Source organism: Temnothorax longispinosus, chromosome 7 (genome assembly GCF_030848805.1).
Source record: "Temnothorax longispinosus isolate EJ_2023e chromosome 7, Tlon_JGU_v1, whole genome shotgun sequence".
In the NCBI taxonomy this organism is placed as follows: Eukaryota; Metazoa; Arthropoda; class Insecta; order Hymenoptera; family Formicidae; genus Temnothorax; species Temnothorax longispinosus.
Genome location: NC_092364.1, coordinates 12,700,345 through 12,725,346, shown reverse-complemented (window position 1 = coordinate 12,725,346; position 25,002 = coordinate 12,700,345). Strand labels below are relative to the sequence as shown.

The 25,002-nt window shown below is 38.3% G+C and overlaps 2 long non-coding RNA genes across 2 annotated transcripts in view; both read right to left on the bottom strand.

Annotated features, from left to right (window-relative positions):
• The window catches only part of LOC139816685 (uncharacterized), an 87,039-nt gene extending 68,845 nt beyond the window's left edge, over positions 1-18,194 (bottom strand). The window contains exon 1 of the long non-coding RNA XR_011733062.1: positions 16,225-18,194. This is a non-coding gene — a long non-coding RNA (uncharacterized lncRNA). The remainder of the gene's footprint in view (positions 1-16,224) is intronic.
• LOC139816686 (uncharacterized) overlaps positions 1-25,002 on the bottom strand; it is a 192,810-nt gene that overhangs the window by 156,592 nt on the left and 11,216 nt on the right. The window lies entirely within an intron of this gene.

Below are 25,002 nucleotides of genomic sequence, written 5' to 3'. Positions count from 1 at the left end.
AATATTCACATATGCGCATATTGTTATATGGAAAGATTGTTAACCTCTTCTTCGGCATCGTGTTAGTGCGGTGATAACGCAATTTTGGCGGGTCCAAAATGAGATTTTCTTTCGAAATTACGTTACGGATTTCGTTTTCGAAAATAATACGTGGCCGATTAAACGCGCGTTCAGGGCGAATTCACTTACAAAACACTTCTCGAGAAATGCTTCCACGTTTCGTAACACCTGCGGGATTAAACCCTTCGAAATGCGGCACGCTAATTCCGGGAAAGTGAGAAGCTTACTTTGTGAATGGAAATTCTCCGCGTAGAGAGCTCGAAGAAAAGACTGCAGAAGATTTTCTGCGTTTTCCTCAGCTTTTACAAATTTCAGCCTTCAACGTGCAGACCGTGTGAATTTTCGACCGTGCTAAAAGCCGCGGGATATAATGAACGTGGCATTGTAGTAAAAAATTACTTGATCAAATTCGAACAAAGAGATGTTGTTATCAAAAGTTTTTTATGTCTGATTGTGAAATTTGCATGTTTGATTTCTTGCACCTGAAAAATCTCATTGCGGCGAGTACGGCAATCAGTCAGAGGATAATTTCTCTCGCGCGGGCATTTATCTCGAGCGCGCTGCAATTTCGTCAACCGCTAGCTAAAGATAAAGTCATAACAAATAACTCGCTACTGATCAATAGCGACGGTATAAGTCGGTATCGGGCATTAATTCCCGCTCGAAAAAGCCTCATTTTTTGCTGGGTGACGCGACGCGGTTTATCGGCGCATACTGGGCTTCGTCAGAATGACGAACGCGTCTGAATTTACAAATTTGACCAGTCCGAGTAGCGCGTGTATGATCCAATCAAAAAATCAAATTGCGATCGTCATCGTTTATCTCTTGAACAAACGAAATACGTTTGTTGCGATAGGTGGCTCGTCGCTGATCACGAAAAAATATTGTATATATTCGTTATGGGAGCCACAGCGCTGGACAACAATGGCGGGATTTCGGAGACCGCGCGAATAATTTTTATTATTAGTCATAATGATATTTGCATCAATGATGGAAGTAAAATAAAGCATCTCATAATTGAAAACTCGCCAGATCGGCACAATAACTTTTATACAGTATCGGAATCTCGCATCTTTCATCGATTTGCATACAATGTTGCGCAATAGACAAGCTATGTTAAAGAGGAACATTTTACATATCGATAAACTTCCACTCGTACTTCAGATAGTGAGTTGCTATCAAGCAAAGTATTGCCTCGTAGAAGATAGTAGTACCTCTGTATATACCATGAACGTTCGTAATAATTAGTTTCGCCAGGACAGAAATTCGCAAAAGGGATGCGCAGCGCCGGGGTTAATAATGGCATTCCGAAATCGGGGGAATAATTTCGGAGTTAGTTTCAACAATTTATATTTGCGGTTTTATCGGTTCGATATAAAACAAACGACGTAATAAAGAAATGCCAGCAATTCTGAAATTTCCCTCTCAAGAATGGAGGGGAAAAAAGAGGAGTATCGCGTATCGCGAACTCTTGCAATTTTCGTTAGTAAAAAAAAATGCAAAATTGACGAACGACAAAACGGGATCGAGATTTTCCGCGACACGGGACTTCTTTGTGATAATGTATAATGTCAGGCCGCGGTAACTATTCCGACATGAGATAAAATCACGAAAGGCCAACAAAGTGACGTGTCAGCGAGCGCGCGAAAGGGGGTGTGGCGGGTGCCGGGTGAGGGTAGTTGTAACAGGATTCCAGTATCGGAGGGTAATTTCACGATTCAACGCGCAGTCGACTAACCAGCCGACCACTGGACACACATTTGTACCAATCGTGTACATATATATCTCCCGTGTGGTGTCACATCCCGGCACATGGTTCTCCAGGTGCGGGTGCACGATGGTGCGACGCCAATCGGAGGCCGTTTAGTTCGTGGACCCCTAAACCGGTCGCGTTTAATATCGACGTCGCTCTCTCCCCTCTCACACTCTCGTGCGGCACCCGCGCGCGCGTTTACGAAGTTCACCGAAGCCGCGAAACCGTAAAGTTCCCGGACGGGCGCGCGGATTGCAAAACGCTTCCTCGCTCCCGCGAAGTGCGGCGGATTAGACTTTCAATCAACCAAGGCTACCACGCCGCATTATTAACGGCCAAAGTGAGGAGGAACAAGGAGTTAATAGAGTTTACGATCTTATCGATTGGTATGCAAATAATGAATAGGCGGGCGTTTAACTGTTATATCGTACTGTTCGATCATTGGTGGTGGTTGGTGTTGATTTATTATTATTATTATGTTAACCACCACAACTCTGTTATTAGTTCGCTAAATTCTGATGAAGCTGATATAATCGAGATAATTCTGATGTAGATCGGTGTGTTTATACTTCACATTTAACATTAAATTAACCATGTCACATTCACCGCGGGATAAATTATGCGATCTTCATACATGAAATAGCTTCAAAATCAAATGAGTACATCGAATGGTAAATGTAAGTTACTTATAAATACACGAGATCTTTAATTTTGAATTATAACATCAGAATCTAAATTTTATTTGTATTTCTTTAAATTTACTATGCGTTGTATTATACTAACATGCTATTTATATAAGTACGGAAAGATTTTATTTAAATAATGCTAAACTATTATACATAATGTAATGCTCAAATATAAGTATGTAGGTTAGCGTAATAAAAATTTTGTTTCTAAGTAATCAATTTAACGTAAATTTAGCATATGAGAAATTGGAATTTTCAGAGATTTATACAAAAATGTACTTGAGCAGAATCTTTTTTAAAATATAATAACCGGCAAAGTTATACCGGATAATGTCAGAATCTCATATGTAAACATGTTGCGTAAGATACAATATTCTTTCATTAATTAATGAACGGAGAGATTCTGTATGAACATTGCATGCATAATCAATTATTGATGTCACGAGATACAGTGTCGCATATATTACGCGCCTACCATGGCCGTATACATTTGCACGTGAACATGTAATCCTAAAGCCACGAAGCCATAAAGCTTCGCGATAAATCGAGGCTCTAAACCGAGAACATCGAGTCCCTCGGAAAAGGGAAGAGATTCGATAAAGTCAAAATACATACCATCGACGATAATAATCGATCAATAAGCCAATCCTCTTTGATTTCTACTTTTAGATAATAGAACGGATGTGTAGATCGAACGCCAAAATAGAGATTGAGATATTCTATATTTATTTTTTCTGTATGTTATCAATGCTACATATGATTTTTTAAAGAAGTTTTTTTAAAGAAGCTATATATTAGATAATTTTCACAATTAACTTTACGCTACGTTGTAATTACGTCTAGAAGCGCTCCGTATACCTCGCAAACTAATCTACATATCTACTTTTCATCCAGAAGTGCGACATTTTTAAAATTGGAAACCCGGATTCGCAACCGTCCGTATCTTTTTTGCTGACGATACGCCGGAGCGCGCCGCGCGCGCTAGGCGAAGCTCCGAAGCCATAAAGTCGCGGTGGTAAATCGAGTGGACCCTGCGGGCTCTCGCGCGCAGTCAGAACCGCGTGTATAAAGTCTCGCGGGGGAAAGAGATTCGATAAAACTAAAATACCCGGACGCCGCTGGGTCTAGGCGAGATTTCTGCTTGTGATACATGATCCACCCGAGATGAAGCGTTATTCCTGCCCGGCGCTCTAACCCGATGATACACACGGTTGTTTTCAGATTCACTCCCGATGCTATCAATGGCGCGGCATGTTATACAGAGGAGTAAAAATACGAGTGAAATGTTCTTAACGTTCTGAACATTTTTCGCTATAATTTGTTGTATACGCTCGTGTAACTCCAAACACGAATAATATGCCCGCTAGGTCAGATAAGCAGACGGTCGAGCGATGCTGTATATATAGGATATATAGGCAACGCCGTGATCCAACCAATTTGGTTTTGGGATACGGGTAATGGGCCAATTGGAGGCTCGAGCTCGATAAACGACGAACGATGCCCCGAAACCTGATTATAAAGCATGATCCGAGCGCGCACGTTCATCCATCATCCACTCGAAACGAGACTCGTCGCGATATCGTAGAAGCGCCGAGCGATGAAGGGGATCAAATCGGGTCAGAAAGAGAGACGCTTGCGCGTTCGCGGATGGGAGAGATGCCGTGGGATTTGAATTCTACGCTGCCATCACCCCCCCACGTTATATTGTACCTACGTCGCGTCGGTCGGGCGGATACGGAGCTACGAGCTTTAGAAGTACCTCGCATTATATGACTTATGGTGCGCGCGCGCGCGCAGCGGGGGACAGGAATGGGGGGTACAGCGAGACCGCAGATAGAGAGGAGGGCGAAAGAGCGAACTGATCCGCGCGGGTGTTTGTGTATACGCGTCTATTCATCTGGAAACGGAAAATGATCGCACCCGCGCGCCGCCGCTCGTCTACATTACCTCGGTATCGCGCCGCGCTAGAATTAATCGCGAAATGATGCGTCCAGCACACCGGACGAAATGTCATCGGAAACCCGGTGATGGCCTCCTGGCCATCCGCGTACGCGCTCGCCGCGGCGCCTCGACACCGACGTTCTGCTTTCACGATTATACCGCGGCTCTTTATTGCCGCGCGATACGGAATTACCGGCTCTACGTCTATACAATTTATTCATTTCAGATTAACGCGACATTTACCCGCTGTTACGGTACACTAACGAGTGTACCTCATCAATACTCAAAATAGTATATATTTGTATTTACACATAAATGTGTGGGTGTGTGATCCTCTAACAAAACTACATGTATGAATTTTGGTTAGCAAAATTAAAATAAAAATAAACAAATCGACAAATAAAGAAACAATAAAAAAGACATTTGGTAAATTATTTTCCTATTTATTTAATTCTTGTAATTCTTTGTTTATCTTTGAAGTAATTTTTGTTATTTCGACATAGTACGTATTAAAATCGCCATTGAAAATCGACAAAATGTCTCAGATTGACTAAATTACGAATAGCTAAATGTAGTAAAGGAAGAAGACGTTTCGAAACGAATTTTATACACATTATATGTCTCCTTTGTGAATTAAAAGACGATAATTTTATTGCGCGCAGGCGCTAGACGGTAGGAAATTACTGGCACGACATAGCCAGTTAATTACGCTAATTAGATGCGGGCCACTTCGTTCAGTGTACAGTTATAGTTATCGACGTGCTATTGTTTAACGCGTAATTTCAGCCTCGGTGCGCCGTGATTCATCGCGCGAACACAAATTATTTCGCGCCAAAGCTTTCGATTTGCCTGTCATGCGCCGCGCCGTTTTGTTCGCAGCTCGTTACGGCGAATATCGTGGACCGCGCGCTGCTTTTATCGCCTATAGTCCCCCTCGTCAACGCAAGATCAATATCTAATCAAGTGTCGCGCGCGGTAGTTAGAATGGACGATCAGAAATCAGTTCGGCCGTGATAAAAACTTCGCGTCCGACAGGAACGGTCAAACAATGGCGACGCTATAAAATATTTTTAATGTAAATTTAAATATAAAACACTTCAATTTTTACAATTTGAATATAAAACATTGCAATTTTTGCAATTTAAATGTCCAGTTTACCTATCCGGATGTGAGCATGGAATAGTTATTTGCGATATCGACTCTTTTACAGATGCACATTTAATCTTCATCGCATTTATCAAATACAGATTTGTACTAGACAATGGGCCGGTATCACAGTCTCCGATTAACGTGATCCTCCGATTAAACTCACTCTGCATCTCTTTCTAACTGTCCCCCTAGAAAGAGACGAAGAGTGAGTTTAATCGGAGGATCACGTTAATCGGAGACTGTGATACCGGCCCAATAACATGTATTTTTCTCTTATTCTATTAATGTGCAAGTTTTCAAATTAGAATTTAAAAATCGTTATTTATAACATTGAAACACTTTACATACAGGCCCGACTTTGTAGGGACAAAGTAGGGGAGACCGGGGCGAAGTCGTTACTATTTTTTCGATGCCGATTTTTAACAACAAAACAAATAATTTTAGTAGAATGTGGTATACCGTTGTACAAAGTGAACCCTTGGCTACAAAATTTATACGGACATTTTTTGTCTACGTCGCTTTGTTCAACTGGTATAGAGTAAAAACGACAAAGGTGCAAAAATTGAAATGTCAAAATTGCCGAGGCGGAGTCGTCACTCCATTCTCGGACTGAATTTTAAATGAAAATTCATAATTCCGATCATGAAAAATGATAGGATGCATTTTATTAATCATTTTTTAATAGAAAAATGGAAACATTAATTAAAATCACGATGGCGGAAAATAATTACAAGAAAAGCGCACACACTTATGTGCCCTACACTCGCACGTTTCTCGTCAGCTTTATTCTGTCATCTCTGAGCACACGCAGCACATGAAATAAAAAAACCTAAAAGATTCTGTTAGTATATGAATATATCTTGTTCGTGAACAAAGGATTTTTTGAAAAAATAATTTTTGACAAAATGGCGGCCGTTTTAAGGAAAAACGCAATTTTTCGGGCTCTTAATTTTTCATTTTTCTTCAATAAAAAAAAAAGTTTTCATTAAAAAAAAAACTCCTTCGTTCACGAACAAGATATATTCATATACTAACAGAATCTTTTTGGTTTCTTGATTTCAGATGATTTGGCTTGGAGTTATCGTGGTCACCGCACGACACCTCTGAAAAATCAGGAGTGGCCGTAACTTCCTTAATTTACAATATTTTTCAACGAAAAAAATTCTGAATGTTGTTCAATATATGTACTTTTGATATCAACTTTTTGTTGTAAGAAAAAATAAATTGACTTTCTTATAAAAATCCTCGAAAATCATGCCCTTCCAACTAGACATGACCCCTTAATTACTTGGTGCGCGAATAACTCTTTGCTTATAAGTACACGGCCCGTTGGCAAGGATGCTACTAAAATGGCCGACGCGGTGCACGATGGCGCGATCGGCGAGCGCATCGAAATATGCTTCAAGAATATCATTTCCTTTTCTTATCTTAGACTTAAGACCATTGGAACAACTTACCCCCGGAACATTTAACCCCGGGCTTCCTTACGCATATAATCTACATATTTTTGTATACTTCCCCCCTCTCCCTAGGTAACGTTTAAAGGTTACTAAAAAAAAGATCATTATTTGAAATAAGTATTTCTTACATCCCAATATTTTTTTCCAAGTTAGTGCCTGAATATATACTAGGGTAGAAGTAACCGGTTAGGTTAGGTTAGGTTAGGTTAGTTAGGTTAGGTTTTGGCCACTGCACCGGTATGGCCACCACGAACATTTTCGAGGATTTTTTGTATTTACAGATGTCAGTGATAATACAAAGCATGATTTTTCGAAACTTTATTATCTATTTAAGCAGCATTCAAAGTTAAAGCAACGTGCATTTGTTAATAAAATAGTGTACGGTGTAACAGGAAATGATATGGATATTCTAATCGTTAGCTGACAGCCGAGAAGACGTCGCGCGAGGTAAGATGTGCAAAATTTTCAGGTTACCTACGCAATTCCATAATAACGCCCGAGAAGTTTACGTATCGGTTGAACAACATTTCTCTGAAAGGTTTAAGGTGTTCAAAAGCGAAAATACCAAAAAATATTCGTGTTAATAACGATGGCTAAAAGCCATGGTACTTAAATTATCCCTTTGCTCCAGTTTTGGCCGTCCTATATTAAAACTGGTGTTTACTTGTCAAAATTATAATACACAAGTTCTTTATAACTGAACTGCCTGAATTAGTTTAGAGTTTATCTGTTTCCTACAAGTGTATATGTACAATATAAATCACAGAGAAAATATAAGAATGGTTGAAATTTGTATGAACTATTCAATTACGCAACCACGTGCATCTTTGCGTCAACGGAAAAAACAATAGAGCGTCTCTTACGCGTCCTTAGAGAAATCGATAGCTCCCCGCTAGCCCAGTCAAAATAGACTTTTAAATGGAATTAATTCCGGGAAGCGATTTTTTTTTTTTTTTGACTGTTTCGGAGGGTCATGGGTAGTCTAAAACCGGATTTTCGGGATCCTAACCCTGGAGCGTTAGCCACCATTTTGATTAGAAGGGTGATTTTGTAAATATCTCGCTTATTTTCAACGTTAGAGTGAAAATGTAATAACCAAACTTGTAGAAAATTTCATACTCTACAATTTTGGTCCTTTTCATTTTTCACCTAGGATCGATGTTTTGGGTCTTAGACTCAAAAGTGGGGGGTGAAATTTTTTTTATTTTTTGAATTTACTTGGTATAATAAAAAACATCTTTTCCACACCACCACGGAGGTAGAGTTTATGGCGCGTTTATTCAAAGAATTAAAAAAAAATAATAAAATTTCACCCCCCACTTTCGAGTCTAAGACCCAAAATATCGATCCTAGGTAAAAAATGATAAGGACCAAAATTGTAGAGTATTAAATTTTCTACAAGTTTGGTTATTACCACTTTCACTCTAAAGTTGAAAATAAGCGAGATATTTACAAAATCACCCTTCTAATCAAAATGGCGGCTAACGCTCCAGGGTTAGGATCCCGAAAATCAGGTTTTAGACTACCCATGACCCTCCAAAACAATAAAAAAAAAATCGCTTCCCGGAATTAATTCCATTTCAGCGGCTTTTTCGGGCTATTTTGACTGGGCTACGCAACTTTAAGGCGATTGAACGGAGGTGGAATCACATCTCTAAAGAGACGAAGCTCAGCCGTCCTCAATTCTTGTCAGCTGTGGACTTGATTCTGAGTTCCACTAGTTTTCTTTTGATGGTCAAATTTATGAGCAAATCTTCGGAAGTCCGATGGGTTCCCCTCTCTCTCCGATTTTGGCGAATATGGTCATGGAGGACCTTGAGACGCATTGTTTGCAATTGCTCAGTTTTCATATTTCCTTTTTTAAAAGATATGTTGACGATAGCCCAGGATCCTCGAAAGTTTATCACTATACCGTATATTAGGGGTCTTAGTGACGGTGTTGGCCGTACAATGCGCGATGCAGAATTCAGGGTTCTCCTCACCATTCCGAAAAAGTTGGATTGTAATCAAAAGGGGGAAGGATACGCTACCGAATCTTAAGCAAACGGAGTTGATATATGAGAGTGATTGTGCTAATTGCAACGCTGCATATATTGGTCAAACAAAAAGACACCTATGAGACACGGGTTAAGGAACATTGTTGTGATGATTAGGAAAGAACAGTGATAATCATTCTGTGGTTAGTAAGCACCGTCTCACGCATTAACCACGATTTCAATGGCAACAACCAAATTTTATATAAGGAGCGACACTTTAAAAAACGTGAAATCTCTGAGATGTTTTTTATTAAAAAATGCGATTGCGCAATCAATCTTCAAAAAGACACAGAAAGTCTGCCCGCGAATTACAACCGTGTGATTGGCGTCACTTAATTTACACTTTTGTTCTGCTCGTTTCCACCTGTGAACACATCTATTTATTTGTTATGTATCGGTCATTTAGTATGACTTCGTCTGTCACGCTGTACTGATGTGTTCGAAGCTATGGCTTGCGACGTTTCTTCGTTCTGCGCTACCGCTTCTCACTTTCCGTTTTGACGCACAGAATATGTAAGCCTTACATTTTACTTGTACACTATTTATAACTTAACTATTTTATAACTTAACTATTTTTAACTTAACAATTCACATTGTATTCTTACTTTTATTTTATCGACTTCTGCGCGTTTTTATCTTTTTGACTATCGTGAGCTTTTTTCACTTTTTTAGCTTACGTACGAAGCCTATTCTCGCCACCGCGAAAATGGGAGCTCACCTTTCGTCGCTCGTAAATCCCAGCGAGGATCTTACGAGCCACCGGGAAAATGAAGAAGGCATCGCGTGCACACATAGCGTCGTCGAACGACGGCCATGTGTCTGAACACATACGTGCTCGGCGTGTGCCAATGCACAAAGAAAGAGACGGAATAAAAAGAGGCAAGGGAAATAGCGCCGTGGAATGGTAGACGAACGGCATTCTCATCCCGCCGAACAAAAAGAGAGAGAGAGAGAGAAAGAGGGGGGGGAGAGAGAGAGAGAAAGAGAGAGAGAGAGAGAGAGAGAGAGAGAGAGAGAGAGAGAGAGAGAGAGAGAGAGAGAGAAAGAGTGAAATCCTTCGCGGTTTCGCGTAAAAGTAAACGAAGCGGAGCAATGGACCGCGTTTCGACGATAACCCGCGCGCGCGCGATTTCGTGAAAACAGATCTCTGTTCTATTCATTCGCGATACATAGGCGTAGGATGTATTTACGCGCCCTCCGCTTGTATAAGTGTGCGAGATCAAGAAGGGTGTCGGTTGCTTCATATGGCGCGATATCCATAAACCATTGGGAACGCCATCGTTTTCGATGTCTTTCACAAGAACGAGGGAGTACAGGCAAGCGATATTTCGCTTCCTATTTGCGATCAAACGATCGAACCCGTATCCCGATCTATATATATATACGATCCGTGCGCGATCACGAGCAAACGATGCGCTAACGATATGGCATGGCATCGTTCTAGATACCAGTGTGGAAACCAGGTAAAGTTGAAGACTTATATCGCGATAAAAATAATATTTATAAAAGATACGAGAAGCGTAACGCTATAAGCTTTGCGTTCTATGATGTCTGAACTAAGGAGCGAATTTGCGTAAAGTTGCTTGAAGCGGATCGAGTTAATCGAAAAATAATTCTTTTTTATAGTCTTAAATCTCTTTCAAAGACACTAATTGAGAATAATCTACAAAATATTTTTGAAACGTTGTAAAGAAAATTAGAAAAAGGTCTTATGCATAGTAATGACAAAAAATTGTAACAGATCAGATGAATTAAAAATTACAAAAGATCAAATAAATTAAATTTTCTGAACCTATTTTTTTAAGAAAATTTTATATGACAAGGAAAATACAATTAGACATAAAAAAAACTGTTTTTCAATAAGCAAGAAAATTATACATAAGTGAGCAAATTAACGTCGTGAAAATTACTAGTTGGAGAGATTTTAATTAAAAATCCAATCCATCTTTTAATCCCTTTTATTTATTTATCATTATTGTATAAACATACGCTTGTGTGTGTGTTTATATATTGCAGAAAAAATATAAAAATAATTGAACTAGCAAAAATGAAATTAGCGTGGCTCTGTTCATCAATTAAATTGTGTTAAGAGTTCACGTCTTATTTGTCTTATTACTAAATTCGAGTAAAACCTTGCTCCATACGGATGTTGCACATCACCCTGTACGTGGGACTGCAGCACGTAGACGTAGCCGTAATTGCATCAATCAATAAAATACGAGCGTAAGACCTTCCCTCGTGCTTCGGGTGGAAACTACGCGCGTGTCGAGTTAATATCAGGGGTACTTCACTTGGCGGGGATGACAAACGCGGACGGAACGGTCAAGTAGCAAACGTCAGTACAACTTCCCCCGTTCGATCGATCGATCTTGCCCGCATCCACCAGTGGATGCGACCCTCCTCTATCCAAGAGGAAACGGGCGATGTCACGGGACGCGCGACGCACGAATGTCACGGCGGAGAACCCGGAACGGACGTGCGTGCGGGCATCACGAGCGGAAGCGAGGTATGCGTGCGTGAAACGCACCGGGCGAATTCTCGAGACAGTTTGATGGATTAATACCTTTGTGTCCTTGTTACATGCGCGCGTGGCTTACAGACCGTAAGTTCAATGCCGGCACGCGGCCCTGGTCGCGGCGAGAGAGATTTACGCTCTCGCGCGAAGATACCACCTACACCGTGTTAATATCGTACACCGTATCTGCATGGGCTGCATGCATCCACAATAGGCGAAGAAATTGCTAGGATGGAATAAATATCTGCGGATAAACCGCGCCGAGATAAACGCGCGTCCGCACCCGCCCACCCGATCTCGTTCGCGTCGGCGTTTTTCGAGAATAATAAATCTCATTCTGACGGCTAACGCAGCATGCCCGAGAAAATCAGTCGCTAGAAAAGGGCCGTAATCGTGCGCGCGACCAGTTTTCCATTGAATATTCATTCGACAAAAACTGTGTCAAATGGAACAAGACGATTCTTTAGGGAGCTATATAGTCTTGCTAAATGAGTACGTATAGATATAGTGGAAATTTACTCTAAACGCGCTCATGTACATTTTATCCTTTTTTACAGTTGGTAAAAACTTACTCTCTAAATCACATAGAGTGGTTTTGCCACTAATAGACTATATTAGAGTGATTGTTACAGTCACTTTAAAAGCGAGGGTTATTTATATCAATTTTCAATTTGATATAAGTTCTATTTGATTGTCTCTTTATATATTTAACATATCTATTATTAACTTATAAATTGTAAAATTACGAACAAGAATGTGCAATAGAAAATATGACTATTGACTATTATACCTACGTATATATATGCTACTATAATAAGCCTTTACCTCTATCGACTTTTACATAGTTGAAAGTCTTCCCTAAGAACTTTTGTTCAATGTTAACTGTGACAGAACCGTTTCCATTTTCAAAGAGTTTTCCTTCGCTTTTCGTTTATTACGAAACCTATTACTTTCCTCGGTCACAATAGTTTTCCTCCGTATAAAATCTCCGTCTCGCGGTAATAAGAAGGAAACCGATAAGCCTAGCACCGAAATCATTATCGTTTCGAGCAACATCGCGCTCTTTGTACATTCCTCGGTAGGGACGGAGCGTAAAGAATAGAGATAGGACCGTAACGAGTCGAGATTTCGACGATGACCCGCCGTGGCACGTAAAAGAAAACGCAGCTGGATGAAATAGTCGGTAGCTTTTTACCCGCGGGACACGGACAGGGTAAAAGGCAAAGCTACCAAAAGCCAGGGCTTTATTGCCTACGAGGCCAGGATCTCGTGCGAGATTGTTTAGATCCCTCGCCCATAGACCGGCGGATCGTAAGAAGGCCGGGGAGCCTATCTAGGATCGTATACCGGCCCGCCCCTCGGATTATGGCCGCGAAACGGTTCACGTCGTCCGTTTTCGTGGCTCATAAGCGACGCTTGTTGTAAACTTGCATGGCCGTACAAAGTCCTCCCGCTGGCATTTTGTCGTACTTACGACGGGATCGTACTTTTTCGGATGATCTGTCTAAAGATTATACGACACTCTTATCTCTCGCGTGCGCACGCGTGCCACAGTAGTGTCTCCAAGTATTCGTTGCAATCTCGTCAAAACCATAAATGCAAATATAAATACGCGAATATCTTTATTGACAGCAATCGCGTAGAACTTTTATTAAAATGGTCTGACGAATAATTGGTAAAAAAATTGTTCGTAAAATATTTTGTATCTTTTACGATATAGTAACAGCAAGCGCATAAAATAAACAAAGCTTAAGCGGAACATTTTAACGTTTCACTTTCATACGCGAAAATGTAAAGAAAAAATTATGCAAAAAATGCTTTTATATTTTTCTACGATTTATTTCATGTCAAGGTTTTTTACACCGAGGTTTTTATATATATAATTAATTGGGTTTTTGAACGTAATTTTTTTTATATTTAAAAAGTTTATTATATGCACACGTTTTATAGAAAAAAAGTCTTTCTTTTTTTCGTAATATTAACGGAGATATAGGTTTTATAAAATCCCGGGAAAAAAAGATTATATATAATTATATATAATCTATATATATAAAATAGAATGTCTGTATGCCTGTATGTATGTTTTTTATACACTTTTAAACTATTCTACCGAATTTTTACCAAAAGTATATAAAATAGGGGTAGAATTTTCCGGGGAGTGTCATGATGTGTATAGTTTTTTGTTACCGATCTTCTGGAAACCGGTTTTTCTAATTTCTTCAATTTTTGGGGAAAAATATATATGAAACAGGGGTAGAATTTCCCGGGTCCCGGGGAGTGTCATGATGTGTATAGTTTTTCGTTACCGATCTTTTGGAAACCGGTTTTTCTAATTTCTTCAATTTTTCGGGACATAATTGACTTCTTCAATTTTTCGGGAAATATGAAATTAATATATTCAACTTTGAAAAATTTCGGTAACGGCTTTCAAAAAGATTGGTAACAAAAAATTACACTAAAAAAGACACCGGTTTTTAGCCGGTGCAAGTCCGGCATAACCTTAGGGACCGGCCCTAGGGTATGCATTAGGCATTTTTCTCTTCCAACGAGAAACAAAAAAAAGGCCGAATATCTTAAAATTGGCGTAAATATGACAACATACAATGTTGGAAACTGGTTTTAAAATTAAACAAATTTTTTGAGAAATATTAAGTAATATAGATTAATGAATAATATTTCTTTAATGATAATATTCATCTTTTAATAATTTTCTGAATAAATGAAGTAGTTTGAAGGAAAACGACTCCCGGGCAAAACCCGGGTAACCAGCTAGTTATATATAAATATATATGATCATATGTGATTATATATGAAATTTGGTGCTTTATATAAAATTATATATGGGTCCATATATCATTATATATGGGCATATATAATTCTAAATATAACTAGATATGAACAATAGATCATATATGCACTCATGTATGGATACATATAATATTCATATGGAAGTATATATAACCTTATATGATTATATATAATTATACAGGCGATTAAAATATATTTAAATATATATAAATGTTTCATATACAATTTGACACGATTATATATGAGTTCATACAACTTATATATAAATTATATATAAGAAGCATTTATCCATGTAGATTATATATAATTATATATAATCATATATAAACTTTAAATTTGGATTATCCAATAGATGGCATTCGATAGGATTCGTTTCTCGTATATTTAAAATTTGACGAACAGTGGTATAAAAACGGTATCAAGAGACACGGCTGACGGCACTGTCTCACGTCAAGCAGTGCCAAGTTATAATATATGGAATAAATCATTTCACTTTTGATCCTACAGCTTTTGAAAAAATATACATCTTAATTTATTAATGCTTTATTATCGAAGTTAACAGTTCTTTTCAAATATATATTGACTATATATGGTTATATATAATTATATATAATTATATATGATCATATAGAGACAAAATTCATATATAATTGCATTATATATAATCATATATAATATATACCTCGAAAAAAACAAAGTGGTAGTATTATACCTCGAAATAACACCCTGTACATATTGTTTATACAATGCGTAATACTACAAAAAGGCGTGATATCTGTACAAAATTACCTTTTTTAAAAAAAAGGTAAAGAAAGGCGCCAAGTACACGCATAGTAGTGTATATGTTGTTACCTCGAAAAAAAAAAACAGTGGTAGTATTATCCATTTATAAAAAAGGCGTGTGTTACCTGAGTGAATTTCGTTTGTATCGTAAAATTGAAGCCTCTTTTCCGCGATGCCGATTGGCTATCTCGATTGATTGCCGCGCCGCGTAGCTTGCTTCATCCCGTGAGGGACTGTCATCGCGGAGTGTGGCGAGTTTCATGCGTGTATAGTGCGTCGTGTGTGTCATGATGTGACAGCTCGCGTCGTGTCGCGAGGTTAATCGTCCCGCGTCGTGTCGCGATTAATATACAATAGCATAATGTTAAAGCTAAATGGCGCGCGCGAAGCGCGCGCGTCTGTAGTGTCTAGTCCACTTTTAAAAAAGGCGTGTTACCTGAGTGAATTTCGTTTGTATCGTAAAATTGAAGCCTCTTTTCCGCGATGCCGATTGGCTATCTCGATTGATTGCCGCGCCGTAGCTTGCTTCATCCCGTGAGGGACTGTCATCGCGGAGTGTGGCGAGTTTCGTGCGTGTAGTGCGTCGTGTGTGTCATGATGTGACAGCTCGCGTCGTGTCGCGAGGTTAATCGTCCCGCGTCGTGTCGCGATTATTATACAATAGCATAATGTTAAAGCTAAATGGCGCGCGCGAAGCGCGCGCGTCTGTAGTGTCTAGTCCACTTTTAAAAAAGGCGTGTTACCTGAGTGAATTTCGTTTGTATCGTAAAATTGAAGCCTCCTTTTCCGCGATGCCGATTGGCTATCTCGATTGATTGCCGCGCCGCGTAGCTTGCTTCATCCCGTGAGGGACTGTCATCGCGAAGTGTGGCGAGTTTCGTGCGTGTATAGTGCGTCGTGTGTGTCATGATGTGACAGCTCGCGTCGTGTCGCGAGGTTAATCATCCCGCGTCGTGTCGCGATTATTATACAATAGCATAATGTTAAAGCTAAATGGCGCGCGCGAAGCGCGCGCGTCTGTAGTGTCTAGTACCTTAAAAAAATCTAAGTAACAAGTGGTAGACGAAATCTTTGTATCTTGAAAAATCTCGAAAAAACCTAAACAGTAGTATCTTTATTTAAAAAAAAAAAAAAACAAAGTAGTAGTATTATACCTCGAAAAAACCTAAGTAACAAGTGGTGGACGCAATCTTTGTATCTCCAAAAATCTCGAAAAAACCTAAGCAGTATTATTTTTATTTCCAAAAAATTATTACTTAAGTGATACACATCATAAAATTACGTTACCTTATCAAAAAATGAGTCGCGCTTTAAGTGATCTATTATTACAATTACAAAAAAGAAATGATATCTCTTTTTAAATTACAGCGTCAATTACAGAGAACATATATTTTTCGAGATACAAAGATTACGTCTACCACTTGTTACTTAGGTTTTTTCGAGGTATAATATTACTACTGCTTTTCTTCGATTAGAATAAAAAATTGAATCATGAAGAATTACACAGAGGTAACAGTACAAAATACAAATATTTTATTAAAATATTTAAACCCAACAAGGGAATACAAGGTATTTAAATACAAAGTTTATATATGTATTTTAAAAGATTTAATCGCATCGCAAAGAATTACAGAGGTAACAGTACAAAAAATAAAAATATTTTATTAAAATACATAAATTTTTCTTGTCAAAAAACTTGGCGCTGCTAGACCTCAAAATTAGGTCAGCCTGGTGTGTATGTGCGAGCGAGTGGGTGTGGGCGACGTGTGTGTGTAATTTGTAAAAGGTCTCTCTCTCTCTCTCTCTCTTTCTCTCTCTCTCTCTCTAGCAGCGCCAAGTTTTTTGACAAGAAAAATTTATGTATTTTAATAAAATATTTTTATTTTTTGTACTGTTACCTCTGTAATTCTTTGCGATGCGATTAAATCTTTTAAAATACATATATAAACTTTGTATTTAAATACCTTGTATTCCCTTGTTGGGTTTAAATATTTTAATAAAATATTTGTATTTTGTACTGTTACCTCTGTGTAATTCTTCATGATTCAATTTTTTATTCTAATCGAAGAAAAGCAGTAGTAATATTATACCTCGAAAAAACCTAAGTAACAAGTGGTAGACGTAATCTTTGTATCTCGAAAAATATATGTTCTCTGTAATTGACGCTGTAATTTAAAAAGAGATATCATTTCTTTTTTGTAATTGTAATAATAGATCACTTAAAGCGCGACTCATTTTTTGATAAGGTAACGTAATTTTATGATGTGTATCACTTAAGTAATAATTTTTTGGAAATAAAAATAATACTGCTTAGGTTTTTTCGAGATTTTTGGAGATACAAAGATTGCGTCCACCACTTGTTACTTAGGTTTTTTCGAGGTATAATACTACTACTTTGTTTTTTTTTTTTTAGGTAAAGATACTACTGTTTAGGTTTAGGTTTTTTCGAGATTTTTCAAGATACAAAGATTTCGTCTACCACTTGTTACTTAGATTTTTTTAAGGTATAATACTACCACTGTTTTTTTTTTTTGAGGTAACAACATATACACTACTATGCGTGTACTTGGCGCCTTTCTTTACCTTTTTTTTTAAAAAAGGTAATTTTGTACAGATATCACGCCTTTTTGTAGTATTACGCATTGTATAAACAATATGTACAGGGTGTTATTTCGAGGTATAATACTACCACTTTGTTTTTTTCGAGGTAACAACATAATACATATATACTACTATGCGTGTACTTGGCGCATTTTTTTACCTTTTTTTTGAAAAAGGTAATTTTGTACGGATATCACGCCTTTTTGTAGTGTCATATAAGACGTCGGCGTTAGAAGTAGATAGAAGAAGAAGTATCTTAATAAAAAATTTTCACATTTGGACTTTGCGTCGCAATATCTCCGCTCGTAGGGCACGGAGCGGGATATTATAAGAGAACCCCCCCCCCCTAATTGGACCTCAAGCTATCGATCAAGCCTACTTAGAACTTGATCCGTTCACTCGTTATTGAGATCTTAACATCTCGGGTACTCGCAACCTGTCGCGTCGCGTAAAAGAGTCACGGTCGGTCTCACTCCGCGTGTACTTGGCGCGAGACACTACCGTGTCTCTTGATTCTGCTGCTAGGGAATTTTTAAGTCGATTCTTATGAATCAAGCTTGAATTCGATGTCTAGGTGTCCCAGGTTGCCGATGACGAGGTTCACATAGTGCGCTTCATAGTTTTCGGTATTCAGGTGTATTAATACCTTAAATTCGATGTCCACGTGTTCCAGGTTGCTGATGTCGGGTTCCAGATAGTGCGCTCTATAGTTTTCGGTGTCCAGGTATAATAATACGTTGAATTCGATATCTAGGTGTCCCACGTTTCCGATGACGAGGTCCACATAGTGCGCTCCGTAGTTTTCGGTGTCTACGTGTATTAATACCTTGAATTCGATATCTACGTGTCCTACATTCAGATTTAAAGTTATTAATACACCTAGACACCAAAAACTACAAAGCGCACTATGTGGACCTTGTCATCGGCAACCTGGGACACGTAGACATCGAATTCGAGGTATTATTACATCTAGACACCGAAAACTACGGAGTGCGCTATCTGGACCTCGTCATCAGCAACCTGAGACACCTAGACATCAATTTCAAAATATTAATACACGTAGACACCGACAACTACAGAGCGCACTATGTGGACCTCGTCATCGGCAACCTGGGACACCTAGACATCGAATTCAAGATATTAATACACGTAGACACCGAAAACTACGGAGCTCATTATCTAGACATTGTCATCGGCAACCTGGGACACCTAGACATTGCATTCAACGTATTATTACACCTGGACACCGAAAACTACGAAGCGCACTATGTGGACCTCGTCATCGCCAACCTGGGACACCTAGACATCGAATTCAACGTACGATTACGCCTGGACACCGAAAACTATGAAGCGCACTATCTGGATCCCGTCATCAGCAACCTGGGACACGTGGACATCAAATTCAAGGTATTAATACACGTAGACACCAAAAACTACGGAGCGCACTATGTGGACCTCGTCATCGGCAACCTGGGACACCTAGACATCGAATTCAACGTACGATTACACATGGACACCGAAAACTACGAAGCGCACTATCTGGATCCCGTCATCGGCAACCTGGGACACGTGGACATCGAATTCAAGGTATTAATACACGTAGACACCGAAAACTACGGAGCGCGCTATGTGGACCTCGTCATCGGCAACCTGGGACACGTAGACATCGAATTCAACGTACGATTACACCTGGACACCGAAAACTACGGAGCGCACTATGTGGACCTCGTCATCGGCAACCTGGGACACGTAGACATCGAATTCAACGTATTATTACACCTGGACACCGAAAACTATGAAGCGCACTATCTGGATCTTGTCATCGGCAACCTGGGACATGTGGACATCGAATTCAAGGTATTAATACACGTAGACACCGAAAACTACGGAGCGCACTATGTGGACCTCGTCATCGGCAACCTGGGACACGTAGACATCGAATTCAACGTATTATTACACCTGGACACCGAAAACTATGAAGCGCACTATCTGGACCTCGTCATCGGCAACCTGGGATACCTAGACATCGAATTCAAGCTTGATTCATAAGAATCGACTTAAAAATTCCCCAGCGGCACTTTCTGCCAAGCGTAGAGAACCTTCTTTTCCGGCAGCGGTGGTAATACGATGTAAGGGTACGAAATCTCTCCAGATAAACATGAAGCAATTGACTCAATATACAGGGTGTCCGAAAAATCGCCTACTCCACTTCGGGAGGTGATTCGGGACCCAAAAACAAGCAAAAAAGTTCATACAAACATAGGTCCGGAAATAAGCCGTTTCCGAGTTATAGCCATTTTTATGTTCAAAAATCGTAATTTAGAATCCACTTGGCATCCCTCTTTCTTAATTATTTCTTAAATTAAAAATTTTTATTTTTAAATATTTTTAATTTTTTTAATTTTAATTTCTTTATTTTTTTTTCAATTTTTCAATATTTGTAAATACGATTACATTATTTAAAAAAAAATCAGTTGTTTTCACGGCTATTCAAAATCAGTTGTTTTCACGGCTATTCAAAATCAGTTGTTTTCACGGCTACTTGAAATCAGTTGTTTTCACGCCTATTCAAAATCAGTAAGTAAATCACGGCTTTTCAATAAGTTTCAAATTATTATTTAACAACACCTTACTTTTAGGTTGTATCTAATCTTTCCGTATTCATCAATGGATCGTTTAAGTTTTAATGAATTAGCTGATATGCATCTTATGTATGGTCTTGCTCAAAGTAATGCTCCCGAGGCAAGAAGATTATACATCCAGTCTTTTCCAAATCGAGATGTACCGGGAACAGCGTCTTTTCGAAATGTAGACAAAAACTTGAGAGAATTTGGTAATTGTAATTAAAAAAAATTGAAAATAAAAATTTATTCATTTCCGGACCTATGTTTGTATGAATTTTTTTGCTTGTTTTTGGGTCCCGAATCACCTCCCGAAGTGGAGTAGGCGATTTTTCGGACACCCTGTATATTATATAAGTATATACCTAATTTGCCTAAATAGAAATCTTCCTCCTAACCGATAAGTCTATCGACCTAATTTCGAAATACGCGCGCGATATCGAAACTGGCGATACCTGCGCCGCCAGCGGCGAAAAAGTGAAAGTGACGTTTCTCTGATATCATAATAATATTGAGATGAGAGCGGTCGACGTAGAAGTAGGAAGTATCTTAAAAATAAATTTTCATATTTGGACTTTGCGTCGCAATATCTCCGCTCGTAGGGCACGTAGCGGAATATTATAAGAGAAACCCCCCCCTAATTGGACCCCAAGCTATCGATCAAGCCTACTTAGAACTTGATCCGTTCACTCGTTATCGAGATCTCAACATCTCGGGTACTCGCAACTCGTCCCTTGATCGATAGCTTGGGGTCCAATTAGGGGGGGGTTTCTCTTATAATATTCCGCTACGTGCCCTACGAGCGGAGATATTGCGACGCAAAGTCCAAATATGAAAATTTATTTTTAAGATACTTCCTACTTCTCGCGTAAAAGAGTCACGGTCGGTCTCGCTCCGCGTGTACTTGGCGCGAGACACTACCGTGTCTCTTGATTTATATATAATTATATATAATTTTTTCTATCTTTTAATATCTTTTTTTCCCGAAATATTACTTCAAGTTTAAACTGATAGCTGATGACGCATCAATCACACTCGAAGTTACCCGAGCAGTCTGTGACGTCACAATTTTATATGCCGTATACGATATTTATTGAGATTTCGTTTTTTTAATAGAAATGGTAATAATTAAAACGTATAGGACGTGTTTTGTCCCTCTCTTTGGTAGTACAACCAAAAGTACACCAAATAAAGTGTTCGCGACAGTGCCACAAGACGTGAAACTTCGTCAAAAGTGGTTTAATGCCGTTCGGAGAGACAATCTCAAAAACAGCAAATCGAACTTCTTTTGCTGTAAAGACCATGCTCCGAACCATGTTCAGGACGGTGACCTCTCATTTTATCTCAGCCCAAAACATCTCGGCAAAAATATTTCGTCTATAATATCTCAGCCATTAAGAGCAAAAATATCTTGTCGTAATAATGTATCAAACAAAAATATCTCAAATAATAATGTATTGGACAAAAATATCTCAGTAAAATAATATTGGTGGGATGAAACGTCTGCTGGATTCATTAACGTTGTTGATTTTTATTGTTAAAAATGCCGTTACACTTAGTACAAAATCAAAAGGAAGTCCACGCATGTACTTTGAAGGCACACTATGTTTCTATAGCTTAATAATAGTGGAGTCCTCGGGGGCGGAACCTACTGCCTTCACGCATATACTTTCCACGCGAAACGAGGTGTTACATGGGTTTACAACTTTCCACGCATGGAAACGCTTTGAAGACACACTATGTGTCTAGTTTAATAATAGTGGAGCCCCCCGCGGGGGGGCGGAACCTACTGCCTCCACGCATACACTTTCCACGCGGAACGAGGTGCCACATGGGTTTACAACTTTCCTAATACTAATTAAATGTAATATTCATTTTTTATAATAATATTTTGTAATAAAAATTTGTAAGATGTAATTCATTATAATGATATTGTGTAATATAAATTGTATGATGTAATTTCGAAGTTAATTATTGTCAGAGTTTTTCTTGTAGGAGTGATTTTTGTACGATACATTATGGTAAGAAGATATTTTTGGACTGAGACATTTTGTTCTGAAAAATTTTTTCCGAGACTTTTTTGTATGTGATTATTTAGGAGAGTCATTTTGACTGGTTTAGGACATAAGGCCCTTGCGCAATGCCAGGCAACAGGCAATAGAAACGATAAACGATAGAGATGATATATATAATCATATATATGATTATATATATATGACTAGCTGGTTACCCGGGCTTCGCCCGGGAGTCGTTTTTCTTAAACAACTTTATTTCTGTTTTAATTTCCTTATTGTAGACAAACATAAAGGGTGTTTATGGATTAAACATGTCGTAACCGGTTTTTTTCTACTCGAGTTTCACACTATTGAGTCATTTCCGCTTTTCCGATATTTCACTTACCGATCAGCGGCAATTCCATCGTATACAATTCTTTGAGATTCACTCAATTATTTCCTAAAAAATTGGAAAAATTTCGTAATCGATTTCCAAAAAGATCGGTAACGAAAAATTATACAGTTTATAGCACTCTCCGGGAAATTCTACCCCTGTTTTACATACAATTCTTTAAGATTCGGTCAATTGTTTCCCGAAAAATGTGAAAAATTTCTGACACCGGTTTCTAACGAAATTTATGCGAGACAAAACGTCAATTCGTAACGGTATTCACTGAATACTATTTCTTATTTGAATTTAATTTCAATCTCAAATCGAACTTTCACAACAGGCATAACTATTACAATTAATATTTGCAATTAATATCACTGACTCACATTTTAAAACTGATTATATTTGCAATTTCAATAGATACTGCTCGCGTTATGTTCGTTTGACTTGAAGTTTCAGCTTTGTAACGAACTTAAACGCAACGAAATTCGTGCGAGACAAAACGTCAATTCGTAACGGTATTCACTGAATACTATTTCTTATTTGAATTTAATTTCAATCTTAAATCGACCTTTCACAACAGGCATTACAAAAAATATTGTAAATATGTGGTATTTGCGGAAGACAACGTTTTATATATAATTCTTTAAGATTTGGTCAATTATTTCCCGAAAAATTGAAAAAATTTCGGATACCGGTTCCCAAAAAGATCGGTAACAAAAAACTATGCACTCTATAACACTCCCCGGAAAATTTTACCCCTATTTTATATACTTTTGGTAAAAATTCGGTCGAATAGTTTAAGAGTGTATAAAGAACATACATACATACATACATACATACATACATACATACATACATACAGACATTCTATTATATATATATAGATAATCATATATAATCTTCATGGATATATGCTTCTTATATATAATTTATATATAAGTTATATGAACTCATATACCGAGTGTCTGAGACCACCCGTACACCCCTTTTCTTTCAAAAACTAAGCATTTTAGAGAAAAACGTTTTAAACAAAAATTGTATAGTTTTGAGGGGAACATAAGATCGTGTCATTGGTTTGACTTTGGGTGGCATCGTTAAAGTCAGGTTAAGGACACCTTCAGTTTCTTAAATAGAACTCCATATTTTTTATTGCATATTCTTATAGCTTATGTCGAGAGCTTTCCAAAACACTATAATTAAGTATTTTTTCATTAAGTACTTTTCGAGTTATAATTTACAGGTTTACACACAAATTTTTTTTTATTTTTGTGTTTTGGTGTTAATAATACACGTTTACATTAAAAAATATATATATAATTTTTTTTTAACAGCCCAATTATAAAGATGTCATTTTTATTTGAAACAGTAAATAGCTAATAAAAAATAACTATTTTCAAACTGATAAATAATCGGCGCGCAATTTACTGACAATGAGTTGGAAAAAGTATAATTCACACAGATATATTATCTTTAAGCTACCAAGATCCAGCCCGATCAAAAATGCCATCTTTTCTAATTGATTGTAAGATTTATATATTAGTTTTGCTTCACTTATTATTCCTTTTATGTATAGTTTATTTGTATTTATTACAAAATAATTATAATCTTATAAGTAGTAGGATACATTTATGTTATCAAGAGACACGGTAGTGTAGTGTCTCGTGCCAAGTATACGCGGAGCGAGACCGACCGTGACTCTTTTACGCGACGCGACGGGTTCCGAGTACTCGTGTTTATATTCATCGAGGAAGTTGTCAGATATTCTCTAATTCTTTCATACATACTTATAGATGCTTCTCACGCGTTGCGATAAAATCAGCAGACATCTTTCTACTAGAAAGTTACTAGTCGTTGCGTCTGGCGCCACATATATGTATATATATATACACACACAAACTGAATAAATAATAAAACTCTGACACGTATTTCGCTTTAATAGAGTCGCTGGATATTCCGCAGGGTTCTCCAATTTCACTCCTTTCTTGCACGGTTATATGTTATATCTTTTCGTTTTTCTCGGACTCGATGGAGCCATTACGGAGCTAAATCGTCGGCGGAATCGAAGATATCGGGACGCACGGAAGTGGGTATCGACCTCATTTCCAAGATCGCTGCAGGTATTTTCGAATCGACACGACCGCGCGATCTCCACCGCGGTCTCTTCCTTCCTTCTTTTCCGTTTTTCCTTCTCTCGTCCGATC